Source organism: Triticum urartu, chromosome 4A (assembly GCF_056163025.1).
Source record: "Triticum urartu cultivar PI428250 chromosome 4A, HENAU_Tu73, whole genome shotgun sequence".
In the NCBI taxonomy this organism is placed as follows: Eukaryota; Viridiplantae; Streptophyta; class Magnoliopsida; order Poales; family Poaceae; genus Triticum; species Triticum urartu.
In genome coordinates this window covers 380,277,773-380,284,510 of record NC_141876.1, presented here as the reverse complement: position 1 = coordinate 380,284,510, position 6,738 = coordinate 380,277,773, and the positions used below count along the sequence as shown (strand labels likewise).

At 39.7% G+C, this 6,738-nt stretch overlaps 1 long non-coding RNA gene across 3 annotated transcripts; it reads right to left on the bottom strand.

The window, feature by feature from the left end:
- Positions 1–371: 371 nt before the first annotated feature.
- Positions 372–3,088, bottom strand: LOC125526593 (uncharacterized). 3 transcript variants are annotated; one of them, XR_007291794.2, is made up of 4 exons: positions 2,835–3,088; positions 2,581–2,759; positions 1,354–1,488; positions 372–724 (listed from the first exon to the last, which is right to left on the bottom strand). It is a non-coding gene; the product is annotated as an uncharacterized LOC125526593 (long non-coding RNA). The 3 variants fall into 3 exon arrangements; XR_007291795.2 differs by having other exon boundaries at positions 2,569–3,087; XR_007291793.2 differs by having other exon boundaries at positions 2,581–3,086.
- Between the last annotated feature and the right edge of the window lie 3,650 nt (positions 3,089–6,738).

The following is a 6,738-nucleotide window of genomic DNA, read 5'->3' as shown; positions in this document are numbered from 1 at the left end:
AAAAATTCTGCTGATGTCATCTATTCATATGTGACAAAATGAGTGGTGATGGAGGCGTGTGGGCGATGTGCAAACGCCCACACGTGTGGACGTTAACATTTCCATTAATTATATGTACCTATTTCCAATCAACAATGTGTGACCGTTAGATCTTCATAAAACAAGTGGCCCCATAACGTGAGAAGATCTTCATAAATCAGGTGGCCCCGTAATGTTAGATCATAACAAATTGGATCCATAATAAAAATAAAAAATGTTACAAGCAGGGTCAGATTTCTCGCACGTGAGACCATAACAGGTTGGACCTGTACACAAACTCATGATAAGCTGGACCATCAACTAATAAAAAACAGGCTGCACCATCCCACGAATGATCAAACCATCCCATATAATAAAAAAATAGGGCGTACAGGGTAAGAAACATGACCAAACTCTGAAGATCCTGCCCACAAAAAAAACTGTACAAAGATGCCATCCCTCCAAACAAATCCAAACTCTCAGAAATTTGCAGAGATTTGATCTCTCCAAACAGAATATCTCTACATAGGACCAAAATCTCATGGTCGCATGCATATAAAAAACCTCTCGGCATCCGAACAACCTTGTACATCATCTTCCTCCATTGAACAACACTTTAAGGTCAACTTCCTCCAACCAGTGGCACTTCGGCATTGGGCACCAGCCGGCTCCGTTGAACAACTAGATCACCTCCAGTATGTACGATCTGCATGAAATTATAGATCAGACCTATTAATGGATAATGAGAGGATGTAGCTCACTATACCCCCACAAAAAAATGAAAAACAAATGGAGACCCTCAATTACTCTGGGCAGTGCTAAACTAAAATATTATTCTAGCGTGATCCTCTACTATATTTTGGGTTGTGGGATGGCTTCAATAGGCCTCAAATCCATTAAGAAGCACATGACAGTGCAGTATGGTAATAACTTGGAGTTTGTAGATTAGATAATGGTTCACATAATACTTTGCATGAGTACCTCGGTAATTTTGTCTAATAAAGTACTCCCTCCGTTCCAAAATAGATGACCCAACTTTGTACTAACTTTAGTACAAAGTTGGGTCATCCATTTTGGAACGGAGGGAGCACCTCATTAATCAGGTAGAGATTGCTTCGGTCGGCTTCTACTAGAAAATACTCACGATATTTGTGTATTCACATGATGATTGAAACTTAAGTTCCTCTTTATCATTAAAGATTTCTGCAAATCACTGGTCTCGAAAATTGATCTCCTTTACTTGTACGACCAAAAAAATATTTATAGGGTGAGAAGTAATAAAAATAATGAATATTCATAAACTTGAGCATTAATCTGTAATAGTAGCACACCCACCATCAAGCGGGGCAGCTGGTCAAGGTCTCAAGCGGCCGAGAAGGGTACTCCCCATGTCCAATGACCAGCGGGAGCACCGCCATGATATTTATCGTCGTCCATCGCCACAGCAAAGCACGAGCTCTTGGTCCACCACTGTTTGTAATAATATTATAATTAGCTTTATTTGATTTTTTCAAGAAAACACAAAAGAGCTTGCATTTCATTGGATTGAAAAGAGAGCTTTAGCTTTATATTTGCACTCTCTAATGTGCAGGAATCAACAATGAAAAGAAAAGATGGGCCACATAACAAGGAAGGTTAGAAACCTGCCAAGATGGTTAAAACAAAACATATATGTAATCCAACAAGGTGATCCGTTACTAATGATGAATATTTTGTGTGTGCTATCACAACAAAATTAAAACAAAAAATGCAACAGTTCCAGTTAGGCGTTGGAGGTTCCTAATTGATTTTAGCTTCAACGATAAAACGTATTTTAAATTGTTATCTTATTGATGCAATTCGAGACAATCAACAAAAATGGCAAGATTGGAAGGAGAATGAAACTTCAAGACAAGAAAAAGATACAACCTCCAATCATAAATGGAGACGTGCCAGACTTCGCGGCTACACACAAAGGAGAAACTTTGATCTATGCGAAGTAAGAAAATCTCCACAAACTTTCACCCTTATGCAGGTTATCATCCATTTGATTTAGTTACAGTTCCCAGTTCAATTTCTAAATTTTAAGAATGCACAACTGGTATTGCAGTATACAGGAAGCAACATTATGTACCTTGCTTATGATTTGCACATCAGTTCTGCTATCTATGTGCAGCTCAAATATTTCAAAGCATGAAAACTTACCTTCATTAACTCGGTGGTTTTGATGTAGTAAAGTTGTATCTCACACATTTTACCATAAAACAAGTGGTTATAAAGTTCGGACGCCCATGCATTTCCATATCTTTGAGTGTGGCTAATTTTAATTGCTCTATGAAATCACAAAAACATGTTACATTTTGTTCTATCTATAGCTAAGTATAACACGTATGCATGCACTGTGGCTAAAGCAAAAAATATTTTTCCATTCCCACAAGGAGAAATAAAGTGCTTAAGCCGGAGATGAAACAATATCTTACTTCTACTAATTAGGATTTATGTTTATGTAGGGCAAGTAACTCAACAAAAAGGGGGAAATATGACAGAGTTGGGAAAACGAAAAATGGGGACCTGCAGGTCGACCTTCGAAGAATGATGTCGGTGTGGAGGATGAGGACCATGTCCCGAGCTGCCTCGAGTGGAAAGAGCGACAACGCTCTTGCTTGCGCGCTTGGGGAAGAGAACCTCGCCGCCATCCTCACACCCAAGATGGATCTAAGAGGGATGCGGCCTACGGGAGATGAAATCCACGACCAAATCAACTACACGGACACCAATTACAACGGGTCAGCGGCACTGTGCAAATCGATGGTCTCGCCTCATCCATCATAGTTTACCAGCAAAGGGCTAGGAGAACGAGGAGGCGTATGAGGAGCCAAACCAGATACTGTCCCTGTGGCAGCACCAGTTGCGGAGTGGCTTGAGGTGAGGACGAGGAACCTAAAGGCAGCGAACAAGAGAGCAAGTTGATGGGAGGAGCAGCAATTTTTGGGTGAGCAGAGAGAATAAGGAAAGGAGAATGGGGATCGGGCAAGAGGAACATTGTCACTGTGTGAAAATATGAGTGGGTGGAGAGAACAGAGAAGTGCAGGAGACTACAAAATGGGGAAAGTGAACAATCATACTGGTGGGCCCATGAAACCGATTATGTTCTATACACTGTGAGAGCAAATTATGTGACGTGAAAATATAAGCCACCATTGATACTACCGAGGGCACGTCTCTTAACTAAATCAAGTGATCATGGGAGCACATACCCACCAACATAGGTTTTATCAATTTATACAATATATAAGCAACATAATAAAAATGTAAAAGAAAGATGTAAATGTAGTTAGCATATCTCGCCAAAGAAATACAGTTAGCATGACATGCATAATTAGCAAGTAAGGGACGAAGGGATCATACATACATATATATATCGACGAAAACCCAAATGTACCAAAAACAAGACTATGTTTGCAAGAGTTATATATTTGAAATGGCGTCATATTTGGTACTCTCTACGTTCTACAATGTAGTTTGCCCACACTTTCCAAGATCCAACTTTTACCGTAAATTCAACCAACGAGACCGACTGCGGCGGGGACAAAAATTATATCACTAAATTCATATTGAAAATACAAATTCAGTGGTATGATTTTTGCTCCCGCCGCAGTCGGTCTCGGTAATTAAATTTACGGTTAAAGTTGAATCTCGGAAAACCCGAGCGCACTATATTGTGGAATGGAGGGAGTATAAAAAATTGTCGGACAGATAAACTAGTATGTTCTCACATTTATAACTTAATAAAATCCTAGCCCGCGCATCGAGCGGGCCACTTTGCTAGTTACTCTAACAACATGATCATTGATATTATTATTCATTTCATGAAGCAATTCTCTTTGAGATTTAGCAACATGTTCTAATTGAGTTTGAACTATAGAAGTATGTTTTCCCACACCTCTAACATCATTTGACATTCTAGATAACAAGTTACTCAAGCGAGCAATCATATTAGAATTGTATTTTAATTATTTCATAATATTTGCATTGAAGTGATCTTGCTTTCGAATGTAATTTTCAAACTCATAAAGGCATTGGCTACTATGCATATTATAAGGATTGTCATTGTCATTGAACTTCATTAAAGAATTTACCTCTACCACCTTAGGTGGTGGCGGTGTATCAAGCCCATGTATTTCTTCAGTAGGAGGTAAAATTTTGGCATCTTCAGCTTTAATACCTTTTTCCTTCATAGATTTCTTTGCCTCCTGCATATCTTCAGGACTGAGGTATAAGATACCCCTCTTCTTCGGAGTAGGTTTAAGCGGTGGTTCGGGAAGAGTCCAATCATCATAATTTTTCAATATGTTATTCAATAATTCTTCAGCATGTCCAATAGTTCATTCCCTGAAAACACAACCAGCATAACTATCTAGGAAATCCCTAGAAGTATCGGTTAGTCCATTATAGAAGATATAAATTATTTTATTTTTCTTAAGAGGATGATCAGGCAAAGCATTAAGCAATTGAAGAAGCCCCCCCCAAGCTTGTGGGAGACTCTCTTCTTCAATTTTCACAAAGTTAAATATTTCCTTTAAGGCAGCTTGTTTCTTATGAGCAGGAAAATATTTTTCCGAGAAGTAATAAATCATATCCTAGGGACTATGCACACAACCAGGAGCAAGAGTATTATACCAAGTCTTAGCATCACCCTTTAATGAGAACGGAAATAATTTGAGAATACAAAAGTAACAAATCTTTTCATCACGCTAGTAGAAAAAGGGCAATTTGTCCCGGTTCGTATGGGCCTTTTGTCCTGGTTCGGGAACCGGGACTAAAAGGTCGTTACTAATGCCCTTGGCCTTTAGTCCCGGTTATTACACGAACCGGGACAAATGGGCCTCCACGTGGCCCGTGCAGCGAGCCCAGGCAGGAGGCCCTTTGGTCCCGGTTGGTGGCACCAACCGGGACCAATAGGCATCCATGCGTTAGCTGTTCAGGGGCTAGGGTTTTTGTTTTTTTTCTGAAGGGGGGGGATTTGGGGGGTTTGTATGGTTAATTAAGGTGTTTCATATATTGTGTTAGGTAGCTAATTAATTAATAGAGGGAAGTGTCCTCTCTTATCTCCGTGCTTGGTCGACGCTACGTACTATACGTATAGAGAGCACTCGACACGCTAGCTAGCAAGCAAAAATGAAGGAAACAAAAGATCGTCATGAACATATGCATGCAGAGAGAAGTGATATCGACCTCCTCTTCTCCGAGAGATTGGTCGAACAACAAGTTTTCGTATATCTATCCGGCGCTACTAGCTACATATATACAATATAAGATCTCTTACAATATAATCCTCTAATTATATATGAACACATGGTCCACATAGTATTCTCCGTCTTTATCGATCATGTGGTCAAGAAAGAATGCCGCCAATTCCTCTTGAATTCCTCGCATGCGATCTGGTGCTAGGAGTTCATCCCACATCCGAAACATCTAATTTGAAGAAGGTGGTCAGTACATATATATGAATGAATGAAACTCAACACAAAAGATGGTAAATAAAGTTAAATTCTTAATATTATTGCTTACGCACTTCATATTGTTTTTTAGTGTAGCCCCGCTCACAGGTCGTGTGGCGGATGGACTCGCAAACTTAGTATCCATAGTAACTATTCCCGGCTTCCTGCCACAACCACTTTACAAGAAATAGAGGTCAATCAAACTGATAAGCAAGCATGCTAAAATGGTATTGATGAAACTAGCACTTGAATCACTAGGAGATGCGCGGAACATGCTAGTAGTACTTACTTTCGGGTGTTTAAATTCCAGCTTCTTCGGCAATCCCGGAGCTTTTGAGGTGATTTTTTTCCAAACCCTACCAGACAAAGAAAACAATTACTTGAAATCAGGAAGTGAACAAAGTTGCCGATATGGTGCGGTAATGATCGATTTAACTTACGTCTCGAGAATTTCAGTCATGTCCGCATACTCCTTGGGATCTTTTCGTCTCGAGTCTAAGACGGTTACTAGTCCCTGCTCGAGCTTAATCTCTCGGAGAATATAGCAGAACCTGCGCCCGTATGCATAACTCATCAATTACATTACTATAACCTCGACTAATAAGGGAAATCGAATATGCACAAGAAAGTAACACTCACTTGAAGTTGTAAGGAAAGAGTATTATAGCTTTGTTTTTATTTAATACTAACGATCGTAGCAAGTTGGCCTTGGTTTCTTTTTTCTTAAATTCAACCGAAAATGCATCTATGATATTTGGGTTAATGAACCCAATGTCACCGATTTGTCTTTTGTTCAATTCGGCGATCTTCAATCTGCATAATATAGTGAGGATAATTATAAATACATGCAATGAAAGAGCTGACCTATATATAGAGACTTAATGATAGAAGTAGTACTTATAGACAGTAGCAAGTGACCGTTAATTTATCGAGGGCTCTCTGATTGAAAAACTGGAAGAACTCCTCAAATGGAACATTCAACAGATCAGTTCCAACGAGGTCATGCTCCTCTTTAACTCTCAGCGTCAAAGTATTCCTCCCCCCAGACTCTCTGCAGGTTTTCATGTACCAATCATGGAATCTTTGCATCATCATTGTTAGAGACCTTTCATCTTTGACGAGAGGCTTCCCGTACTCGTATCTGTGTTCTGCCACCTCCAAGAATTCATAATGTACATCGTCGGGCAGGTAATCATCAAGTTGTTATAACCGGGCACCATCCTCGAATCGTTAGCGATGA